The sequence below is a fragment of the Aquarana catesbeiana genome, linkage group LG11, assembly GCF_042186555.1.
Source record: "Aquarana catesbeiana isolate 2022-GZ linkage group LG11, ASM4218655v1, whole genome shotgun sequence".
Lineage (NCBI taxonomy): Eukaryota > Metazoa > Chordata > Amphibia > Anura > Ranidae > Aquarana > Aquarana catesbeiana.
The window spans coordinates 18,893,886-18,919,932 of NC_133334.1; the positions used below are offsets into that span (position 1 = coordinate 18,893,886).

The 26,047-nt window shown below is 45.4% G+C and overlaps 1 protein-coding gene across 2 annotated transcripts in view; it reads right to left on the reverse strand.

Moving 5' to 3' along the window:
- NELL1 (neural EGFL like 1) overlaps nt 1-26,047 on the reverse strand; it is a 1,046,888-nt gene that overhangs the window by 126,882 nt on the left and 893,959 nt on the right. The window lies entirely within an intron of this gene.

Here is a 26,047-nt window from a genome sequence, read left to right on the forward strand (position 1 = left end):
TCCATAGTAACATGTCGATCGTACCACTGGATGACAAAAATACAAAACCTGCATTCAATTAAACATTAGGTTACCAGTTCCAGTTACCCACTTTTCCTACACCTATAGTAATGCGCTGCACTTGGCTCAGTGATTGCTCCAACACTCTTCCTTTCACACAATGTCCACGTATTCCACGCCGTAACCCATACTAATCAGTCAGTAATGGCAAAAGGCATTCTAAAATATATATATATATATATATATATATATATATATATATATATATATATCTGTCTATCTATCTGTCTGTCTATCTATCTATCTATCTAGACTAAATTACCAAAAGTATTGGGACACCTGTATTTAAACGCACATGGACTTTAATGGCATCCCAGTCTTAGTCCGTAGGGTTCAATATTGAGTTGGCCCACCCTTTGCAGCTATAACAGCTTCATCTCTTCTGGGAAGTCTATTCACAAGGTTTAACAGTGTGTCTATGGGAATGTTTGACCATTCTTCCAGAAGCCCATTTGTGAGGCCAGGCACTGATGTTGGAGGAGAAGGCCTGGCTCATAGTCCCTGCTCGAATTCATCCCAAAGGTGTTCTATGGGGTTGAGGTCAGGACTCTGTGCAGGCCAGTCAAGTTCCTCCACCCCAAACTGGCTCATCCATGTCTTTATGGACATTGCTGGTGAGCAGTCATGTTGGAACAGGAAGGGGCCATCCCCAAACTGTTCTCACAAAGTTGGGAGCATTTAATTGTCCAAAATGTCTTGGTATGATCATGTCTTATGAGTTCCCTTCACTGGAACTAAGGGGCCAAGCCCAACCCCTGAAAAACAATCCCCACACCATAATCCCCCTCCACCAAATGATTTCGACCAGTGCACAAAGCAAGGTCCATAAAGACATGGATGAGCGAGTTTGGGGTGGAGGAATTTGACCTCAAATCTGATAGAACACCTTTGGGATGAGACTGCGAGCCGGGCCTTCTTGTCTAACATCAGTGCCTAACCTCACAAATGCTCTTCTGGGAGAATGGTCAAACATTCCCATAGACACCCTCCTAAACCTTGTGGATGGCCTTCCCAGAAGAGTTGAAGCTGTTATAGCTGGAAAGGGTGGGCCAACTCAATATTGAACCCTACGGACTAAGACGCCATTAAAGTTTATGTGCGTTTAAAGGCAGGTGTCCCAATACTTTTGGTAATATAGTGTGTCTCTCTATCTAATCTATCTATCTATCTATCTATCTATCTATCTATCTATCTATCTATCTATCTATCTATCTATCTATCTATCTATCTGTCTGTCTGTCTGTCTGTCTGTCTGTCTATCTCTTCAGAAATAATAAAAAGGCAATCTGAAATTAAAAATAAAGTGTTCTGAAATATATAAAACAATGAGTTCTACAAAACAAATCATAAAACATTTATGTGCACCAATAATGATGTGAGCTGTGTGTATGCAGGACGGATGGGATGATAATGGTCCACTGGCCGGCAGTGTAAAACTGCTGAGCTATGGTAAATCTGATATAAAACGTTATCTCTTATTTTTTTTGCCAATACTCTATAACGAATTCACCAAGCTTTGTTCCATGTTGGAAAATACGTGATTGGAATTTTATATTTCGAATTTACTCTACAGCAGCACCTTAAACTAGCCCCAAACCCCCCCCCCATAGTCGCCCCCTCACTGATGGCATTACATCAAGCTGGATCCAGTGTATTATCTCTGATCTCAGCATGGAGAGTAAATTCCATTTCAAGGAGGAGGAAAAAAAACCAGCGGTGAGAGCTCGGGGAATGACTCTGCCCTTGAAAGGACACCAGGATTATCGCTGCTAAAGGTCGGTCCGGCTTTCCCCAGAAGTTCACGCGTTCTATTTTTACTCATTTCACCGAGCCGCCTCATGTTATCTGTGCGCTGCTGGCAGTAATTTCTTCATGAAGGCTCCGGCTTTATCAATAATGATAGTAAAACTTCTCATGATGGCAATTTGTAATCTAAGGTGTGCTCCAAATTATGACTGAAAATCAAGCCTTGAGATACATACAGAGGAGCAAGCCCACCCTCTCAGAGGTTCCACACGTTGGCCCCTTTCTCTGTAATCTGCTGATTTGGGATTCCCTGTTTGCTTAAAATGCAACTCCACTTTTGTGAAAAAAAAAAAAAGCACATTTTATGAATACACAATTATATATTGTTCAACAACTACTGTACATCAGTATTTATTAAAAATATATTCTTCAACCAGTAGATGGCAGTGTTTATAAGTTTGTAGCTGCATGGTATGCTCTGTCTTTTCCCTGAATATAAGGTTTCCTTTTCCTGTCTGCAGTTAAGCAGGAAACCCCATGTGGTCTTTGCGCTGTCTATTTGTTTTGTAGGGCTATATACGGTATTTCTAACACAAATAAAAATAATGTATACAGTAAATGAAACACAAGCCATGTTTAATTTATTGTTTTTAACCCCTTCCCACCCGCGCTATAGCCGATAGAACACCTTAGGGATGAATTAGGACGGAGACTGCGAGCCACGCCTTCTCGTCCAACACCAGTGCCGGACCTCACAAATGGAAGAATGGTCAAATATTCCCATAGACACACTCCTAAACCTTGTGGACAGCCTTCCCAGAAGAGTTGAAGCTGTTGTAGCTGCAAAGGGCGGAGCCAACTCAATATTGATCCCTACGGACTAAGACTGGGATGCCATTAAAGTTCATGTGTGTGTAAAGGCAGGAGTCCCAATACTTTTGGCAACATGGTATATATCCCATCTATCTGGGGAAACAAGCGATACTTGGAGTTGGAGAAACTACAATATGGCATTAGATGGCAACTTTACGGGATCTCATATATGACACAAATATTTAGAGATAAAGGTAAAGAGGTAAACTTTGCCCGTTCCCTTCTTTACAGTCGGAATTTGGACTCCCTGCCTCCATGCAGTTCTATTATCTATTATTATACCACGGTGACTTGATCCACATGCTATGGAGGTGCCCTAAATTGCATATCTATTGGAAGGAGGTGCTGGAAACCATTAACCGATTAAATGAAAATTCTCCTGCTCTACAGGACTCTGGTCTGGCCGCACCTGGAGTATGCTGTCCAGTTCTGGGCACCAGTCCTCAGGAAGGAACTGGAACTTTGTACTGGAAATGGAGCGAGTACAAAGAAGGGCAACAAAGCTAATAAAGGGTCTGGAGGATCTTAGTTATGAGGAAAGGTTGCGAGCTCTGAACTTATTCTCTCTGGAGAAGAGACGCTTGAGAGGGGATATGATTTCAATTTACAAATACTGTACTGGTGACCCCACAATAGGGATAAAACTTTTTCGCAGAAGAGGGTTTAACAAGACTCGTGGCCACTCATTAAAATTAGAAGAAAAGAGCTTTAACCTTAAACTACGTAGAGGGTTCTTTACTGTAAGAGCGGCAAGGATGTGGAATTCCCTTCCACAGGCGGTGGTCTCAGCAGGGAGCATCGATAGTTTCAAGAAACTATTAGATAAGCACCTGAATGACCGCAACATACAGGGATATACAATGTAATACTGACACATAATCACACACATAGGTTGGACTTGATGGACTTTTGTCTTTTTTTGACCTCATCGCTAGGGCACGGCGCAACCCCAATCTCTGTAAAGAGTCGCATCCGCGGCTCTTTAACCATGTGATCGGCTATGTCCAATCACAGCTGGTCACATGTAAACACGGAGGTACCGGTAATCGTCTCTCCTCGCCTCACACTAACAGAGATTGTGGCGAGGAGAGCCGATCAGTGGTATCTCCATGCAGGAGGACATCTAGGAATGTAATCACTGATCATCAGTGCCCTAATTACAATATAGCCATACAGTGTCACCAATCACTGCCCACCATTGCCCACCAATGCCAGCATAAGTGCCCATTAACGATGCCAGTCAGTGCTGGCAATCAGTGCTCCCTATCAGTGCTGCCCATCACTGCTGTCGATCAATGCCCATCAGTGTCGCCCATCGGTGCTACTCATCAATGCCCATCAGTGCCCATCAGTACCACCTATCCATGCCACCTATCCGTGCTGCCTATCAGTGCCCACCAGTGCCGCCTATCAGTGCCCACCAGTGCCACCTAACAGTGCCCATCAATGCCACCTAACAGTGCCCATCAGTGCCGCCTATCAGTGCTCATCAGTGCCACATATCAGTGCCACCTATCAGTGCGGCATATTAGTGCCTCCTCATCAGTGCCCATAAGTGCCACCTCATCAATGCCCACCAGTTCAGCCTATCAGTGCCCATCAGTGCCGCCTCATCACCGCACATCAGTGAAGGCGAAAAATTACTTAGTTACAAAATTTACTGACAGAAAAAAAAGTAAAAAACATTTTGTTTCAAAATTTTTGATCTTTTTTTTGTAAAAAATAAAAAAAACATAGCAGTGAATAAATACCACCAAAAGAAAGCTCTATTTGTGTGAAGAAAACGATAAAACATTTGTTTGGGTACAGTGTAGCATGACCGCGCAATTGTCATCCAAAGTGCGACAGCGCTGAAAGCTGAAAAATGGCCTGGCAGGAAGGGGGTGTAAGTGCCCGGTAGGCAAGTGGTTAATATGTACAAGATGTTGTAAACTGTACTGCTTATTTTCATCTATTGTTCTTTCAATAAAACTCTATTTGATTTAAAAAAAAAAAAAAAAAACGTGTTGAATAGCTAAAAATGCCCTGGTCATAAAGGGGGTAATGGCGCCCCGAGCGTGGTTATCAGATCAGTGTTTTGTTGTGCATAGGGCAGCCCATTCAAGTGCTACACAAAGTGTGAACCCAGCTTAAATTAATTGTATACATAGGAACCTTCCGGAGGTCAAGTGGTTAAAGTAGACATAAACCCTAACTAACTGAATGAAAGCACCACATATCATAAACAATTACCCCTCCCCCTTTATCTCATTTTTTTAGTACAATTACAGTTTTTGCTGAATAATTGTATAGATAGGATTCCCCTTTATCCCACCTTAACGTGGCATGTTATTCAATTTTGTCTATATGACCCCTTTAAAAATATAACCACAAAAAAACAAAAAAAAAGCGACATGAAAAAAGTAACTATATTTCTTATAATGGACCTAGGACGGATCAGCGGTTCACTTCTGTCATCCAATTCCATGTTTGTGTGTACGCAGTGATGCCAAATCAATAAACCACAAGGCAAAACGTTCTCCTGACATTTCGCTCTCATAACATATTAACGGGTTACGGCCCAGCTACAAGAGTACAAGTTTTATTCCACATGAGGTTGGAGGCCATGTGTTACTGTGGAATCATGGAACTTCTCTGTGACTTTAATCGTAGAGGGTAGATTAGGTTTCAATTTCAGAGAATACAGTTGACATAGGCAACCTCGGCCCTCCAGCTGTGGTGAAACTACAAGTCCCGTGAGACATTGCCAGACCCTGACAATGACAAGCATGACTCCGAGAGGGCAGAGGCACGGTGGCATTTGTAGTTTCACCACAGCTGGAGTGCCGAAGTTTCCTACCCCTGCACTGTATGGTCAGAAGTCTTTGGAAACCTCAACGTTACACCCACATGAGCTTGTTGGACATCCCATTCCAAAACCATGGCCTATAATATGGAGTTGTAGACAAAAACTCACCCAAGCCCTACCGCATGTTTATAAGATGATGAACTGAATGACGGTGCTCAATATGGAGTTTAACAGCCTCCATTTTTCTGGGAAGGCTTTAATGGCCTCCTTTCTTCTGGGAAGACTTTAACAGCCTCTACTCTTCTGGGATAGATTTTTTTCCCCAAGATTCTGGAGTGTGTCTGTGAGAATTTGCACCCATTCATCCAAGATTATTTGTTAGTCAAGACACTGATGTTGGTCGAGAAGACCTGGCTTGCATTGCAATTCATCTCAAAGATCTTTGTAGGGTTGAGGTCAGAGCTCTGTGCAGGCCACTCAAGTCCCTCCAAACTTTTGACAATATGCAGTAGTTTCTATGTGAACTGTTACAAGGAAAAAAGATTTGTGACTCTGTTCAGCTTGTAAACCAGGCCCTCCCGATGGGTTGGTGATTTTGTTCTAAAGTCTAAAGCAACAAAGCGTGGTCATTCCCAGCCTGGTGATTGCACAATAATAGAAACCTCCATTATTGGTACATTTATTACTTTTGTAACAGATAAACTGAATAGTGGACCATCTGTGCTATTTGCATGTTTGGAGAGAAGGTGAGCCCTATACATGGCCAAGGTACTTGCCATTATATCTTCTCCAGAGTACCCCGCAAGGAGTGATAGACCTTTCTGGTGGGTGTATCAGATTTCGACCCTTAGGCAAATCTCTGGGGATGGCAGTTAAGCAGAGGCAGAAGCAGAGCAAAGTCCAAAGGCAATTTCATAAATGGGACAAGCTACTTTGAACCCAGTTCAACCCATGCTAGCAGTAAACTGTTACATTATATTTTGGACCACAGGGCCAAAAGGCTATGGCAGGAGAATTATCTACCACACAGCTGCATGTAACAAGGGAGTGGGGGTGCTGACTAAATATGTCCATGTGGACATATTAGGTCACTGATGCCACCAGCATCCCCACCCCTTTGTTTAATGTTGCTGCGGGGCAAGGAATTCCCCAGATGCAGCTAGTTGGACTGGCAGCCTGCACTTATGTGATAGCTTCCATGGGGTTTGGGCCTATTTGATTATTAATCTACTATCTATTTGTGTGCCGTTGAGTGCCATTGAGGTTGTGTGATCAGCTAGGCTTCAGGCCAAGCCCATATCATCCCAAACTTACAGGAAACTGACATGATACATATTGGCCAGCCGGGCCAATAGGCTGCAGCTGGGGAGTTTCCTGCCCTACATCTGTATGCAAGAGGCAGGGATTCTGGTGACATCATTGACTTCAAAGGGCTACATGACCATATTTGGACAATGTCTTTGACCAAATATGACCATAAGGCCAAATTGGGTTACTGATGTCACCAACATCCCCGCCCCTTTATTACGTGCGGCCATGGGCTTGGGATTTTCCTAGTCACAGTTAGTTGGGCTGGGGGCCTGCTGTCTTGTGAAAGCTGACCATGAGTTCGGGCCAACACTACTTGTGTGCCGGAAACAGAACAAGGGTGCAAACACCGCTTCAGGCAAAAAATGGACACACCCGATCCAAGGTGCTAATCCCGGCACATCACCGTAGGCAATATCAAGAAGAGAAGAAAAGATTGATCGCACACTTGAATCCAAAAGATGCTGTAGAAATTTCTTTATTGTCATGAGCCAGACAAAATTGCAATGATGATCAGTTGACGTGTTTCACGCGAAAAAAACGTGCTTGTCCACAACAAGCACGTTTTTTTTCATGTGAAACGCCTCAACTGATCATCATTGCAATTTTGATCATCAATCTTTTCTTCTCTTCTTGATACTACTTGTGTGCCATTGAGCTTGTGTGATGAGCTAAGGTTCAGACCAAACCCAGTTCACCCAAAGGAAACTGTCACATTATATATTGAGCTGCATAACCAATAGGCTGAGCAATTACCAAAGAGTAACAAAAAGGTGGAGATGCTGGTGACATCCTTGACCTAATTTGGCCACATGGCCATATTTGGAAAACCTCATTGACCAAATACGACCACGTGGCCATAATAGGTCAATGATGTCACCAACATCCTCACCCCTTTGTTCCATGTGGCTGTGGGGCTGGAAATTTCTTGGCTACAGCTGATTGGGCCTACTAGCACATGGTAGCTTCCAGAGGGTTTGGACCAACTTGAATAATCTACTATCTACTTGTGCCCTTGAGTTTCTGCGATGAGCTAAGGATCAGGCTGAACCCATTTCACCCCAAACCGGAGGGGACCTTCCTTCACATTATATATGGGGCTGCTGCCCCAATAGGTTGCGGCAGGGGAAGTCCCCGCCCTTCTGTTGCATGTAGCAGAGAGGCAGGATGTTGGTGACACCATTGACCCAGTATGGCCGTATCAGATGAATGGTGTCACCAGCATCCCTTCCCACTTTGTTATGTGTGGCTGAGGGGTGGGGAATTACCTGGCCAAAGCTGGCCAATTTGAGTATTAATCTACTATCCACTTGCATGCCATTTTTTTCTATAGACTATATAGAGTTCCATTTAATAAAAAGGAGACTGAAAGAAAAAGTGTCAGTGTTCCCTTAAAGTTTAAAAATATGGTGCATTCTTAAAATACCTCTAAATCACCTTAAATCTTTCAGATCTTTTTCCAGCGCTGGGAAAAAAAAAAAAAAACGCACCCTGCCCCCGTCACATCCTAATGTGTATATATTCACATTATGGCCATCATTCCACAGAGCCGCGATACGTCCTTGAGCTCTCTCCGCGCCCTCTGCCAGTTGGACGGTTCTCTCCGATGCTGCTGAAATGACAGCTGACGTGGAGGCTGAATTTCCCGCACCAGCCAGATGGTGGTCAGATCATTATGAATGTTCCGGAGAAAAGGGCTTCGCTCTCGCATAATGGGATTTGTTACATTTCTTATTGGCTCTCATAAAAAGAGGACGCGTTTTATAGTGGATGCCATCAAAATGAGGCATAACGCTGAAAAGACATCATTATTTAAAAGGCAAACAGAAGCTAGTTCAGGGTTTTAAAGAGGATGTTCAAGTTTATAAACTTTGCTTAAAAAAAAGAGATAAGGGACCATTCACAAAACCATAGTGATCCTTACGGGGGAAATATAATGATGGCAAAAAAAAAATGTGTGTTATGGCTTTGTGAGCCGAACCAACTATTTTATAACAAGAAGGTGCTGAATTTTTTTTTTTCATCAATAGATTTTTATTGAGTTAAATCAGGTATACATACATACAATGTGTACATTGTACATGTTCATTAGAAGTTGCATCTTATTATTAAACAGAACTCTTATAAGTAAAATGTTTAGCAGGAAAGTTTATAGCAAGATTCAATCAGTAAGTGTGGGTTTGTATATAAGTAGAGTTCTTAATATTGTCCCCAGAAACCCCAAATAGGATCTCTTTTGTTGCCTGGAGACAATATTGTGGTTATAATGTATAGAGATATGCATAACCTGTACTCCAATAATAAATATACATCACATTTCTAATGTGTTACCATATCATGACTGGATCGATTAGTTTACACGTTTGTTAAAGAAGAAATTTTTCAGCTCCTCCCCAGTTTTCCCATGGAGACCATTGGGCCTTGTGTTTGTGCAAGTAATCACCACTGGATGCCATTATCATTTCGTAGCCGTAGTGTACATTAACCAAGTCTAAGGTTTGCTCTATGTTTGGAACTGTGGTACTTTTCCATAGTCTAGTTATGTTCAATCTAGCGGCCAGTAGTATATGCGTGACCACATGTCTGTTCGGTTGGGGTATCTGATCTATGTTTAGATTTAAAATTGCTAGGTCAGGCGTAGGGGGTATGTGTTGGTTGGAAATATCCGATATGATACGAAATGTAGTGTCCCAGAATTTCGTGAGACATTTGCATGCCCACATTATGTGGAAAATATTCCCTTTGTCTGAGTTGCATCTCCAACATTTGTCATTAAATGTTGAAGTGAACGACGCCAGTTTTGATGGAGTGAGATACCATCTCAGAGATAATTTTTGGGTCAGTTCCCAGAGTTTAGCGCATTTAGTAGCTTTGTAGATAGATCTTAGCGCTTGTTGCCATTGCTGGTTTGTGTATGTGTTCCCTAAATCGTGCTCCCAGTGTATATGTGGAGACGACTTGACGAATTGGAGTTTCTGGTGAAGAATGTTATAGAAGAGGGATATACCTTTAGATTTGTGGAAGGTGTTATTTAGTTGTTCCCAGGCTTTTGGATGTACCGTGTATAGAGGTAATGGTATTTGTGATAGGCAATGTTTGACTCTTATGTAAGTAAAGAGCTCAGTAGGAGGTAGTTTGAATTCATTTTGTAGTATTTGAAAAGATTTTACATGGGATTCTTTGATAAGATCATGAATGTGCACTATGCCAAGTTGGGACCATCTAAGCAGAGGTAGATCTGGTGAGAGATGTTGGAGAGATTGTATGGGGATTGGTATCTCCGGGTTGGTGGAGCTAGTAGCATTGTCATGGATCAAAGCCTTCCAGGCTTTAGCTGAGGCCATCATGGTGGGGGGTAGTGCTGAAGGAATTTTAATGCCCAGGGGAATGCTCATCAGCCATTCTTTCAGATTTGGTCGTACCAACGACAGATTTTCTATTTTACTCCATAGTTTGGAGGGATCTGGATGGAACCATTCATTAAGTTGGTCTAGGAGTGAGGCCGTGTAGTAGTCCTCAAAGTCTATTGTTCCTGATCCCCCCGCTAATTTGTGTTTCAGAAGTCTAGAGTGCGCACATCTGGGTTTAGATCCGTTCCATATGCATTTATTGAATAAGATTTGGAGAGATTTGAAAAAGTATTTAGGGATGGGAATAGGGATTGTTCTAAATAGATAGAGGATTTGTGGTAGGTAGAGCATTTTAAAAGCTGCAAGTCTCCCGGACCAAGATAGTTCATGTTCGGTTATGGATTGGGTGTCTAGGTGCAGTTTGGCGAGGAGACGTTTGTGATTGTCTGAGAATAGGTGTTTGACAGTTCTAGTAAGGTGGATCCCTAGATAGGGGATGCTCCTATCCTGCCAGGAGAATGGATATCGTGTCTGTAGCAAGATTTTCGTTGTGGCGTCAATTCTTATATCTAGAATATGGGATTTGGATGCATTGAGTTTATAATAAGAGACCCTACCAAACCATTCTAGTAGTTTGTATGCTTCAGTTAAAGAGGTTGTCGGATTGGACAGGATTAGTATGACATCGTCCGCAAAAAGACTAATTTTATGGGATGTCTTTCCTATTGTTAGTCCCGTGATTAAAGGGTTTGATCGGACGTGTTCTGCCAGGGGCTCCATTAATAGGTTGAGGATTAGTGGTGACAGGGGGCATCCCTGGCGTGTACCATTGGTTATGTTGAACGGCCGGGACAACATATCCGCGGAATAGACTTGTGCGGATGGATTGGTGTAGAGTGCCATAATGGCCCTATAGATATGGTCTTTGAAACCAAACTTGGCAAGTACTTTTTGTAGATATGACCAGTGAACCCTGTCGAACGCCTTCTCTGCGTCCAAAGAGAGCAGCAGAGAAGGCGTTCCGCTGGACTCAGCATGATATATTAAGTTGATCATGCGTCTCGTGGCGTCAGGGGCCTGTCTTCCTTTAGTGAAGCCTGACTGATCCAGATGTATGAGTGTTGGCATTATGTCTATAAGGCGTCCGGCAATAGTTTTTGCATATATTTTCACATCCAAATTTAAAAGTGATATGGGACAGAAGTTTTGGGGGGAAGTGGGCTCCTTCCCTGGTTTCGGGAGTGTTACAATAATAGCATTCAACGATTCTTTAGGGAGTGTAGAAGAGGAGGCAGCGTTGTTGCAGAATTGAGTTAAGTATGGGAGTAATTGGTCGGAGTATTTCTGGTAATATTCCCCTGTTAGGCCGTCTGGTCCAGGGGCTTTACCTGGAGGAAGTGAATTTATGGTGGCTAGGATTTCCTGATCAGTGAAGGGTTTATTTAGAACGTCAAGTTGCGCATCTGACAATTTGGGAAGTGTAATGTGTTGTAGAAATGCATCAATCTCATCATGGGAGGGTTGTGGTGTGGAAGGGTCTCTGCCGATATTATAGAGATCACTATAATAAGTACTAAACGCATCGGCTATGGCTTGCGGGTTAGACAACATCTGCTTAGTATGTGGGTGGGTCATGTGGGGTATCTTGTTTTTGGTCCTTCTCCCTTTCAAGCGTTGTGCTAATATTTTCCCTGCTTTGTTGGAAGTAGCATAATGTGTAGCTCTAATTTTCCTCTGTATTTGTTCAAAGGAGTGGAGGAGAAGAGTCCTCAATTCCTGTCTTAGTGTCAACAATTGGGCCGATGTTTGTGGACGTGGGTCGGATTTGTGTAGAGATTCAATTTGGGCAATTTGAGAAGTCAGATCGTCAACACGCTGCATCCTCTTTTTTTTACATAGGTGGCTTAACTTCATTATAGTACCTCTTATAACAGCCTTATGTGCATTCCACACCATGGCGGGATCCCCCACCGATCCGTTGTTAAGCTCAAAGTATTCCTTGAGACGTTCTGAAATTTCCTGAGAGTAGGTTGGATGTTGCAATACATAGTTGTTAGCGCGCCAGAGAAAAGTATTCCTCTGGTGGGCAGTGTCGGAAATGGAGATCGTAACTGGAGCGTGGTCTGACCACGTCATGGTGTGGATTTCGGAAGCACTGATTTTTTGTAACAGCCATTTGTCTACAAAAAACATATCAATTCTGGAGTAGGATTTATGGTGTGAAGAGAAGTAGGTGTAATCTCTTTCCGATCCGTGATGGCATCTCCAGACATCAAATAAATCTTGTGATGTGAGGAATTGCTTCAGGGGGGAGTCTCTCCGTTTTGCTGCAGAAGTAGTATCCATATCCATCACTAGGTTAAAGTCCCCGCAGAGAAGTAGGTGGCCGTGTTTATTTTCTCGTGCTTTACGCACGATCTTCCTTATAAAGGACATCTGTTGGGTGTTAGGGGCATACATATTCAGAAGGGTATATTTGATATTATTGATGGTGCAGAGTAGGATAACAAATCTTCCTTGAGGATCAGAGATTTCTTGTGTTAGTCGGAAGTCTACATTGTGTTTGATAGCAATGAGGACTCCTCTTTTCTTTGACGTGAAAGTAGAGTGATAAATATTGGGGAACGTCCTGTTGGAGCAGAGGGACGTCGATTGGGACAGTAAATGGATTTCTTGGACACATATAATGTCACCTTGGAGTGTTTCCGCAGTGCGCCATAGGGAGTGTCTTTTGGCCGGGTGATTGAGTCCCTTTGCATTCAGTGATAAAATGTTAAGCGGCATACCTAGGCGGCAGTGAATGGTAAAATGTGAGATTATATGGTAAACACTTACAGTACCTTGGTTACCGTCGAGTTGTGTAGAGAGGTTACTTGCACAAAGATGTGATGTCCACGCTGTGGAGGTGGTGCTGAAGATAGGAGCTCAGAGCAGGAACCGAGGAGAGGGTAACACTTCAGAAGAACTGCAGTAACACACGCAACAAAAAAAAAGAAAACAGTAGGAACACAAGTGTATCACTTATAACTTTCCTGAACGTGTGAATCGGGCAATATAGGAAGAGAAGCGGCGTAGGTAAACCTATAAGCAAGCTGAAATCAGCTAAACCGCTGTTGGGGGAAAAAGTTAGTAATTAGCAAGAACTTAGTGTTCAACAGTAGACAGTGAGCAGTGAGGGAGAGTAATCATTGTTGATTTCTGCCTGTCAAGTTCAGGTATTATTCCGGGATTGGTATCCTTTGGTTCCTTGGTGGCGGCGAGGTTGTGGAGATTTGCGTTGCGGTAGAGGTGGCGCAGGGTTAGCCGGAGGGTCTAGGATTATGCCCCATTCATGTAGTAACTTCAACCCTTTTTGTAGGTTATTGACAATGTGGGTAGTGCCATTTTTTGCTATGAGGAGAGTGGCAGGATATCTCCATTTGTATACGATTTTGTGATTAGAGAGCCCTTTTGTAATGGGGTTCAGATTTCTCCTGAGCTGAAGGGTGTACTTGGAGAGGTCCGGGAATATCTGAATTTCATTATACGGGCGGGGTAGCTGGGTTTTATTCCTGGCCTCATACAGCAGCTTCTCTTTCACGTGAAAGAAGTGTACCCGCATGAGTACATCTCTTGGTACTGTTGCCGCCAAGTGTGAGGGCTTTGTTATTCTATGTATCCTGTCAATGATAATGTCTCTAGGCGAGGCGTCTGGTAGAATGGTGTGTAGCAGGTCCCTGGCATACTTTGGAAGGTCTGTTGGCGGTACGCTCTCGGGGACCCCCCTCAGTTTCACATTGTTGCGTCTGGAGCGGTCCTCCAAATCGGCCAGCTTGGCCCTTACCCATTCCTGCTCATCTCTCACTTCTGCATAGGTATCGATCAGGTCATTCACAGTCGTTGTGCATTCTGTCATGCCCTTTTCTATGGTAGTGACCCTCCGATCGATCGCACACATATCAGTATTGATTTTTTGAAACAGAGAGGAGAGATCTGTCATTAAGGATGTTTGTAGGGACATGAGCATGTCCTTTAATGTAGTGTCCATGACTGGTTGCCCTGAGGTGGGGAAAGAGGCCATGGAGCTATGCAGGGCCTGGTTGGATTGGAATGGGTTGAAGGCCTGTGTAATAGATGCTGCCTGGGGCTGCTGTGGGAGCGGCGCATCCATCCGCATCCTGGCTTTGGCTGGGCTATTAGTGAGGGGATCAGACTCTGCGGCTTGTGTGGGGGACAGGGGAAGTGCTAATGCCTCCATTTCGCCCTGATTGTCATCCGGGAGGTCTGTGTAGGCCTCCCGCGGCGTGATGTGGCCGCCGCCATCTTGCGGATCACTGACCTGGGAGTCCGGAGGGAACATGAATGTGGTGAGCTTTTTGGGCTGATGATCGCCCATCCGTTTGCGGGACATCATAGCTCCGGTCGTTCTGGAGCTGTGGGGTACAGATGGCTCCGATCCGCTGGCTCTGACAGGCGCTGGACGCTCCGGTTCTCTCCCTCACTGAGGAGCTGTGAATTCAAGCAGCCATTTTCGGCGCCGGCTAGCCACGCCCCCCCAAGGTGCTGAATTTACTAAATATATAACCGCATTTAATGCTGACCTCCAGCCTCTCTTTCAGTCTTTAAATAATATTAAAAAAAAAAGAGGATTACAGATCCCCAAGAATACCTTGCACGGAGACAGGCCCGGACTGGGACAAGAAATAGACCCGGGCATTTTAAACTGGGCAGCCCAATCCCTGGGGGGAGTAGGTCGGAGATGTGGGGCAGGCGTACGCGAGGGTAGTTGGTGACCAGATATTCATCCCAAGAGACATCCCAATACAGCAAAGAGACATCCTCATATAGCAAAGAGACATTCCCAGACCAGCAAAGAGATAGGCCTCGGACCAGCAAAGAGACAGGCCTCAGACCAGCAAAGAGACGGACTCAGACCAGCAAAGAGACGGCCTCTGACCAGCAAAGAGACGGCCTCTGACCAGCAAAGAGACGGCCTCAGACCAGCAAAGAGACGGCCTCAGACCAGCAAAGAGACGGACTCAGACCAGCAAAGAGAAGGCCTCAGACCAGCAAAGAGACGGACTCAGACCAGCAAAGAGACGGCCTCAGACCAGCAAAGAGACGGCCTCAGACCAGCAAAGAGACGGCCTCAGACCAGCAAAGAGACGGACTCAGACCAGCAAAGAGAAGGCCTCAGACCAGCAAAGAGACGGACTCAGACCAGCAAAGAGACGGCCTCAGACCAGCAAAGAGACGGACTCAGACCAGCAAAGAGACGGACTCAGACCAGCAAAGAGACGGACTCAGACCAGCAAAGAGACTGCTGCAGACCAGCAAAGAGACGGCCTCAGATCAGCAAAGAGACGGCCTCAGACCAGCAAACAGACAGCCTCAGACCAGTAAAGAGACGGGCTCAGACCAGCAAAGAGACAGGCTCAGACCAGGAAAGAGACGGGCTCAGACCAGCAAAGAGATAGGGCTCAGACCAGCAAAGAGACGGGCTCAGACCAGCAAAGAGATAGGCCTCAGACCAGCAATGAGACAGGCTCAGACCAGCAAAGAGACAGACTCAGACCAGCAAAGAGACGGGCTCAGACCAGCAAGGAGATAGGCCTCAGACCAGCAAAGAGACGGCCTCAGACCAGCAAAGAGACGGCCTCAGACCAGCAAAGAGACGGACTCAGACCAGCAAAGAGACGGCCTCTGACCAGCAAAGAGACGGCCTCTGACCAGCAAAGAGACGGCCTCAGACCAGCAAAGAGACGGCCTCAGACCAGCAAAGAGACGGACTCAGACCAGCAAAGAGAAGGCCTCAGACCAGCAAAGAGACGGACTCAGACCAGCAAAGAGACGGCCTCAGACCAGCAAAGAGACGGCCTCAGACCAGCAAAGAGACGGCCTCAGACCAGCAAAGAGACGGACTCAGACCAGCAAAGAGAAGGCCTCAGACCAGCAAAGAGACGGACTCAGACCAGCAAAGAGACGGCCTCAGACCAGCAAAGAGACGGACTCAGACCAGCAAAGAGACGGACTCAGACCAGCAAAGAGACGGACTCAGACCAGCAAAGAGACTGCTGCAGACCAGCAAAGAGACGGCCTCAGATCAGCAAAGAGACGGCCTCAGACCAGCAAACAGACAGCCTCAGACCAGTAAAGAGACGGGCTCAGACCAGCAAAGAGACAGGCTCAGACCAGGAAAGAGACGGGCTCAGACCAGCAAAGAGATAGGGCTCAGACCAGCAAAGAGACGGGCTCAGACCAGCAAAGAGATAGGCCTCAGACCAGCAATGAGACAGGCTCAGACCAGCAAAGAGACAGACTCAGACCAGCAAAGAGACGGGCTCAGACCAGCAAGGAGATAGGCCTCAGACCAGCAAAGAGACGGCCTCAGACCAGCAAAGAGACGGCCTCAGACCAGCAAAGAGACGGACTCAGACCAGCAAAGAGAAGGCCTCAGACCAGCAAAGAGACGGACTCAGACCAGCAAAGAGACGGCCTCAGACCAGCAAAGAGACGGCCTCAGACCAGCAAAGAGACGGCCTCAGACCAGCAAAGAGACGGACTCAGACCAGCAAAGAGAAGGCCTCAGACCAGCAAAGAGACGGACTCAGACCAGCAAAGAGACGGCCTCAGACCAGCAAAGAGACGGACTCAGACCAGCAAAGAGACGGACTCAGACCAGCAAAGAGACGGACTCAGACCAGCAAAGAGACTGCTGCAGACCAGCAAAGAGACGGCCTCAGATCAGCAAAGAGACGGCCTCAGACCAGCAAACAGACAGCCTCAGACCAGTAAAGAGACGGGCTCAGACCAGCAAAGAGACAGGCTCAGACCAGGAAAGAGACGGGCTCAGACCAGCAAAGAGATAGGGCTCAGACCAGCAAAGAGACGGGCTCAGACCAGCAAAGAGATAGGCCTCAGACCAGCAATGAGACAGGCTCAGACCAGCAAAGAGACAGACTCAGACCAGCAAAGAGACGGGCTCAGACCAGCAAGGAGATAGGCCTCAGACCAGCAAAGAGACAGGCTCAGACCAGCAAAGAGACGGGCTCAGACCAGCAAAGAGATAGGTCTCAGACCAGCAAAGAGACAGGCCTCAGACCAGCAAAGAGATAGGCCTCAGACCAGCAAAGAGATAGGCCTCAGACCAGCAAAGAGACAGGCTCAGACCAGCAAAGAAATAAGCCTCAGACCAGCAAAGAGATAAGCCTCAGACTAGCAAAGAGACAGGCTCAGACCAGCAAAGAGACGGGCTCAGACCAGCAAGGAGATAGGCCTTAGACCAGCAAAGAGACGGCCTCAGACCAGCAAAGAGACAGGCTCAGACCAGCAAAGAGACAGGCTCAGACCAGCAAAGAGATAGGCCTCAGACCAGCAAAGAGACAGGCCTCAGACCAGCAAAGAGACAGGCTCAGACCAGCAAAGAGACGGCCTCAGACTAGCAAAGAGACGGCCTCAGACCAGCAAAGGGACCGCCCCAGTCCAGCAAAGACACGGCCCCAGACCAGTAAAGAGACAGCCTCAGTCCAGCAAAGAGATGGCCCTAGACCAGTAAAGAGACAGCCTCAGTCCAGCAAAGAGATGGCCCCAGACCAGTAAAGAGACAGCCTCAGTCCAGCAAAGAGATGGCCCCAGACCAGTAAAGAGACAGCCTCAGTCCAGCAAAGAGATGGCCCCAGTCCAGTAAAGAGACAGCCCCAGTCCAGTAAAGAGACAGCCCCAGTCCAGCAAAGAGACGGCCCCAGTCCAGCAAAGAGACGGCCCCAGACCAGCAAATAGACGGCCCCAGACCAGCAAATAGACGGCCCCAGACCAGCAAATAGACGGCCTCAGACCAGCAAATAAACAGCCCCATACCAGTAAAGAGACAGCCTCATACTGGTAAAGAGACAGCCCCATACCTGTAAAGAGACAGCCAGCCCAATACCTGTAAAGAGACAGCCAGCCCCATACCTGTAAAGAGACAGCCAGCCCCATACCTGTAAAGAGACAGCTGCCATATACCTGTAAAGAGACAGCTCCAATCCTCTCCCTTCCTCCGGCACTACAGAGTGGGACTTTGGATGTAACGCACTGGAACGGTGCCCCGACCGGTGTTAGGAGAGAGGCCGCTGTCTCCTTGAGTGCAGCTATACCTCCAGCGCGGCCGGCCCGCGAGGTGTCTGTCCCATGCAGCCACTTCCTGCATGTCACAGGAGCCTTCTCTCCCTCCTCCTTCTGCACCTCCTGAGTGTGCTGGCACCGGCCCTGCTTTAGGAATGCCAGTATAGCGGGTGGTGAGCGGCTGCCGTGGTGTTAACCCTGTCTGGACCGCAGACGCCGCTTACCTCCCGCTGTGTGGCCCAGTCATCAAGAGGCCGCTCTTCCGAAAACATGCAGCCCAGGGACCCTAGCCCTCCGGGCAAATGCCCGGTGTGCCCTATGGCCAGTCCGGGCCTTCCCGTTCACATCGTATATCCGTATATCGTATATCTGTATCCACAAAATCTGAACTTTTGGTTACTACCACCAAGTGTGGAGTGGTGTTACTTGTGTTCTGAATTCTCAGAAGCATAGTGGGGAAGCTTGTGGTTGTGAATTTGGTCACATGCTCTGGGGTCATATACCACCAAAAAAGCACTTTATGGGCATTTTTCCTGGGCAAGGATATTGGTGAAGCATTGTGCTGTACCTGTTTGCATCTCATTGAGTACATAAGTAAAAACTTCCCACAAAATTGCCAGAAATACACTCTGCTCAGTTGACCTTGCAGGCTTAGCAATTCTGAGGCCTGTTGCCTTCTCCGTATTTCCACCAAAAGTTTGAACTGTACAACACAGCCAACACCTGAGTGTATGTGCGTGATCCGCTGCCGTGTTTTAATAGGCTCAGGGAAAACGCGCATTCTCTGTAATAAGCATGCTGGGACTAACACCATAAGACACTCAGAATTGCTCTTCAAACTTTTAACACAGCAGGTGATACGGCAATGTATTATCGCAGCATGGCGCTGAGTGGCAGAGCGAAACACCCATCGCACAGCGCCTACAGATACGGCAAACCCAGCGATTAAAATCCTGGCCGGGTACAATTGTAGCTCAGGGAGGTGGGGAGATGTGAAACGCTGTTATTATAATCATCAATTTGTAAGCCGCGTTCCAGAAACACACGGTTTGCTAGAAAAGTGCTCTGTTGAAGTGTTTATCTACTTCTGGGTTCCACCAATTTTAGTTTGATGAGATTTATCATTTTGTCAGACGGGCTCGGAGTCTCGTATTGAAATGTTTTTTGTATTGGTGCATCAGGTGTCTCTTAGGACTCCAAATCATCAAAGTAGCAATAAATGCTCCGAATGTTTTAAATTGGTACACCTTGATTAACCCGGGAAGATTTCCTCAATGCTTTATTTACTTCATATATCTGCCTAAGCACTTACCAATTTATAACATCAATGTGGTAGGCTCTAGATCTCTCAGCACAGACTCAGGGTGCTGTCAATCTATCCATTTTTAGGGGGGGGGGGATCATGTATGTGGCTTAGTGTCTTAGGCTTTGGGGCTGTCTGTTAATGGCTTGGCGTCCTAGGCTTTGGGGCTTTCTATGTGCAGGCATTCAGCGTAGGGACTGTAGCCCCAGGCGGGAACATGCATGCAAGGGTGGCTATGGCTGAGCTTCATGAGACCCTGCAAGGCTGTCACAGATCAGATCTGCTACTTTTGGTTTTATAAACATGCAATGCTACTCTGTTATCCATAGTTTCATGGACGTGTAGGGCTGCTCTGTGGTTCTACAGACATATCTATTTGCTGCCTAGCTGTTGCACAGGTTTTTGGCATCACTCGATCCCACCCATTACTCGATCCCAAGTTTCTTGGCTAGTCCCGGTCAGTACTTCCAATGGTGTGCACAGAATACCTGTTAGTACTTCCATTGGTACTTTTAGGACTTCCAGATCTCCCTGAATTGGTGCTGGGTGTGTCCTCTGACCAAAGGGGTTTTTAAGTTCCAGCCCTTGATGTAGCTGGTGTCTTCTTACCAGCTAACGCTTGTTACAAAGAGCTATACTAATTACCTGTGAGAATGTCTTACCATTGATGCAAAGGGATTTTAAATCTGGATTATTACGGTGCCCAAGTACATAGAAGATACAATTTAACTTAAAAGGTATAAATGTTATCACATGTATAGAATCCGTGGAGGAACATATATCCCATCAATCACTTTTCCTGAAATTTTAACCTGTTTCACAGGTACCCCACTACAATGGATATACGACAGAATGAACAGAGGGTGCATAAAAAATAAGCAGAGTAGATATACAGACATTAATACTGGCCAAAGTATCAGTATGCATAGAATGGTTACCGATGCATTTCAGGTCTCTACATGTTTCACCAAATAACGGCTATTCTTCAGGTTATAATATGGTCACCAGGGTTCAGCAATGGCTCTAGTAATAATAAATACATAATCAACATTTCAATAATCAAACATAACAAAAATAACAAAAATAAGTTGAATGTGACAAAAAAGAAGAAGAATAAACAAATTGCGTGTCATGGCTCGTAACTTCTCCCACCCCGCAGACCCCACCCAAATTACCAAAGAGGCCCCCATAGTCCAACAGCCACGGCAATAGGGGATTCCGTGTAGCCACTGGGGGCATACAGGGACCAGGCAAAATCAGAATTAAGAAAAAGGAAGAAGGTAGTCTATATTGTTGGACATTGTTGGGGTCTGCGGGGTGGTAGAAGTTACGAGCCATGACACGCGGTTTGTTTATTCTTCTTCTTTTTTGTCACATTCAACTTATTTTGTTATCTTTGTTATGCTCGATTATTGAAATGTTGATTATATATTTATTATTACTAGAGCCATTGCTGAACACTGATGACCATATAAAACCCCCTGAAGAAGCCATTGTTTGGCGAAACATGTAGGGACCAGAAATACATCAGTAACCATTCTATGCATACGGATACTTTGGCCAGTATTAATGTCTGTAGATCTACTCTGCTTATTTTTTATGCACCCTCTGTTCGTTTTTGTCATATATCCATGTAATAAAATGTATACCTTTTAAGTCTTCTATTTACTTGGGCACCATCATAATCCTGAATCAAAATCCCTTTGCATCTATTCTACCAATACAAGGGATGAGGTGCCGGATTTCATGAGTTCACTCAATTCACACCTTACTACAACATTGCCTACCAGGTGTTTTAATACACAATTTCTTGTGCTTGGGTGACCTCTAATGTATTTTGCTCATAAATCAACATTGTAAATTTTAAAATATTAGTGTATAGTTGTGATTACTTTTATTTATATAACGGTTTCCATTTCTACATTCTCTTTTTTTTTAGATTTTCGTACATATATATATATATATACACCTGCTAGAGAACATCTATTCATCATGGCAGATTTTTGTGGTGAGGCGTGGGAGGGCTTCATGGCTAAAATATGGTTATCTCAGGATGCATCCAATATTACAGAGGCTGAATTTAATAGAGCATTCATGAGATTACAACGTCTTCTGGAGAAAAAAGTAAGGATTTATTAGCATAAATGTTATTTTGAAAAGTACTCTGAGAATAATATTGTCCCCTGGGGTTTGAGAATCCAGATTTTCCCCAATATAAGAAAGGTCAACGACGCCCTGAAACAAACCTGGGAACATAATCTCCAAACATGTTCATTAGAAATGATTACTATTCTGTGCAAGCAATATGAGTTTGAGATTATTCAACTTGATGCCCAAATTAACATTTGGTATCAGGATCATGTTCTCATTGTTTCCTCCCCTAAACTTATTAAAAGAGAAAAGGATTTACGTGCATACCTTGAGGGATACACAGTAGGCATTATTAATGCCAAGGAGGGCAAATTCCTTAGAGACAAATCAGCACACGATAATGCTTATGCATACAAGTGGAACCAAAGAACATACAGAAAACCTATGACTAGACCATCGACCTATACAGCACCCAAAATGGACAGTGACTTGCCTAATGTATCATCGGCTTCTTCTGTGTCTTCCAGCCAATCGACTACTTATCAGGATTTGTCTCATGATAGACTACCAAAGAAACGGAAGGGAGAACTGAATACTACATCCACGGAATCACTTAGACGCACCTTCGGGCCTACTCTCACTCGACGACCACCTTCGGTCCATTCCAAACCAACCATTACACAACCCTCCACTCCTCCACTACATTCACTGAAAGCTACCCTGTTTCCCCCGAAAATAAGACCTAGCGTGATTGTCGGTGATGGCTGCAATATAAGCCCTACCCCCCAAATAAGCCCTAGTTAAAGTCCTTGTAGGTCTTATTTTCAGGGTAGGGCTTATTTTCGGGGAAACAAGGTATGTCTAACATGCCTGTCTTGGCTTTGAATTTGGCACAGAGCACTATAACACCTACTTTATCTTCCTTTTCCATCTCTACCACCACCAGGAGGGTAAGTGAACCTAACCTTTCCTCCATGTTTCCGATTAGCGCACAATTTATTGATCCCAAAATAGCTCCGATTTTTTTAGTAAAAACACCAGACCAATCTCCGAGCTCCACGTTGGCCCTTCCAATAGCAAAGGACAACATGGAGATACAGGGTTAGAGATCATTAATCTCTCCTCTGTACCCCTATCAATTGACGAAACTGAAGTACTTAAATTGGGCCTTACTTTTTGTCCATCCATCGACGCAGACAACTTCCAAATTATTAAAGATGTACATCTTATTTGCTAGGAGACTAATGTGCAAAGTTATCTACGATAGCCCTACTAAGGTGGAATCTACTCATTCCACTTTCCCGGAATTTAGTCTGGATGAATTACAGGCCATTGATGATCTCATGGATTTGTGGGAGGAGGGTCACACTGGAGATGACGCGTCCCTGGTCCCCCCTTCCCCCCATGGGTGGCATCGTAGTTCCCGGTGTTGCCTTCCCCCCACCTATATATTTTAAACCTAAGTCACGGGCCTTCCCAACACTTCGCAATAGCCCCAATATTTGGGCGTTCGTTTCAGCAAATCACCAATGAAAGTGATAGGATGGACTTTGGCAACAAACACATCAATAATCTAGGTATAATTTATAATTACTGTGCTGTCCTAAAACTAAAGTGATATCAGATATGTGCTTGAATGCAAACATAATAATAAATGTAAACTGCTGCGAGTTTGTCGCAAGATACACGCATACACAAACAATTTTTCCAATAATAAGCCGTGTGTGTAAACTAAAAAAGTGATACATAAAAAATGTGACTTTGTGAAAACCGATTCATAAAAATATGGTTAATCAAATAATGAAGGATTAAAAGTCCATTCAAATTGATAATCAATATCCTTGGTGCAATTATAACACACAACACCCAAGAGTAGTGATAAAGGAAAGGATCTGTCTTCCACCTCCACACAGACTGAAGCTTACCAGCTCGTATAGATCACTTAATTATAGGAGATCATATGCACCTATGGCTTAATACCCAGCCCGGGCCTTTGGTTGCTCTCAGTCAGGATCCCAGCGCCTTTTCAGGGGTTGGTGGCTCAATCAGGAGGTTAGTGGCAGATATTTCCTCAGTACCACTCAGCTCCTGTCCTGGCATAGCATGACAACCAACAGGAACCGGATCCCCGGAAGTGTTACCTGGGTGAATCTATTGTTCCTGAGCGGGATCTATTGGTTTGGGGGAGGTCTATTGATGATGGCTGCTGGAGGATCTATTTTTTTATTGATGGGATCAATAGTTGCTGGGGTGGATCTATTGTTGCTGGTGGGGGGGTCTATTGCTGCTGGAGGAGGTCTGTTGTTGCCTGGGTGAATCTATTGTTGCTGGGGGGGGGTTCTACTGGTATGGGAGAGGTCTATTGTTGCTGGCTGCTCTAGGATCTACCTTTAATTGGTGGGATCAATTCTTACTGTGGGGTGGATATATTGTTGTTCCTGGGGAGGTCTATTGTTGCCTGAGTAAATTTATTGTTACTGGGGGGGGGGGGGGCATCTACTGGTTTGGAAGAGGTCTATTGTTGCTGGCTGCTGGAGGATCTACCTTTCATTGGTGGGATCAATTGTTGCTGGTGGGGGTCTATTTAGGCTGGGGGGGTCTATTGTTGCCTGGGGGGGATCTACTAGTTTGGGGAAAGTCTATTGTTACTGGCTGCTGGAGGATCTACCTTTCATTGGTGGGATCAATTGTTGCTGGGGTGGATCTTATGTTGCTGGTGGGGGGGTCTATTGCTGCTGGGGGAGGTCTGTTGTTGCCTGGGTGAATCTATTGTTGCTGGGTGGGGGGGTTCTACTGGTATGGGAGAGGTCTATTGTTGCTGGCTGCTGGAGGATCTACCTTTAATTGAGGGGATCAATTCTTACTGTGGGGTGGATATATTGTTAAAAAAGGGTCCTAGTTCGTAGTACCTAAAAACAGGGTGACACTGTAGGTACTTGGAAGAATTGTGGCAACATCCCCGAAATTGTAAATGTGGCCATAAGAAAACTAAAAAAGTTGTGGATATATTGTTGTGGATATATTGTTTCTGGTGGTGGTGGTGGGTGGGTGGGGGGTCTATTGTTGCTGGGGGGGGGGTTCTACTGGTTTGGGGATCTACCTTGTATTGGTGGGATCAACTGTTGCTGGGATGGACCCTTTTTTTTTTTTTCCCTAAAGCCTGTGATGTGTGAACACACACCAAAAACTCCACCCGGTGCAAAAAAAGTACATGCCAAAAAGTGCACAGGGTGTACGTATAGTCCTCCTCCGAAGAGGAAGGACCTTAACCCTGATCCCCCAGGGACTTAGGTACTTCACTTGGTCCATCTGGCCAAAACCAGATGGACCCCATTCCCTGGGAGGTCTGCCGAAACAGACCACCCCAAGTACTTGTTGGGGCTCCCTCGAAGGGAGACCCCATGAGAGAGAGTGAACCAAGCAAAAAGGCCATGTCCATCCCCTCACAAGACATTTAGGTCAGGCCCGAGGACCTACACCCCACTAATCAAATGTTAAAGACATGTACATACCCATAAAAAAAAAAAAAACATAAAGTGACATACATCACAAACATTAAGGTGGGATACAATGGCCAACCTTCCGGCCAAGAACAAAAATTCCTCTGGTCCTAGCCAAAAGGCCCGGCCCAAGAGGCAGGTGTGAAAAAAAAAAAAAAAAAAAGTGTAATGGTGCAGTGACCTAGGTGCTATTAAGTCAAAGTGACCCTCACTCACAGTGAGATTACGACACCCCTGGACTGCCACTCCAGGGGCACATGCACCACGGGCTTTCTTCGGGACCTGGCCTTCCGCCAGACCCAGTGCCTCTCCATCCTTGCCAGGGGTACCCTTCCAGCTTTCTCGGGTGAACCTGCCACCAGCCTCCAAGTTCGTTAGGACGCTCTGGACTCAGTTCACCCCGATACTAACCTTCTAGGTACCATTACACCAGAGGATTTGCATAGCCGCTACCCCAACCTCCACCGTAGTCGTGGCCATAACACAGCGCCTCCTCTTGGCAAATGATAAGAACAGAGACTACGCTTGATCTTAGCCAAAAGGTTGGGATGGACCTATTGCAGTGATGGTAAACCTTGGCACCCCAGATGTTTTGGAACTACATTTCCCATGATGCTCAACTACACTACAGAGTGCATGAGCATCATGGGAAATGTAGTTCCAAAACATCTGGGGAGCCAAGGTTTGCCATCACTGACCAATTTTCTAATGTTGCTGGGGGGGGATGTATGTTGTTGCTAGGGGCTCTATTGGAAGGAGAGCCGGGACAATGGGTGACTTGGGGGAGTACCTGTACCTATTTTCAGAAAAAAAAGCCCTGTACAAACAAAAGAACAAAAAAGAAAAAAGCGTGCATATATACGGTATGTGAAGGTCTGGGCTCATGATTTAATAGAATCATACAATACCCTCACTGTTGGATGCTACATAATGACCACAGACAAAG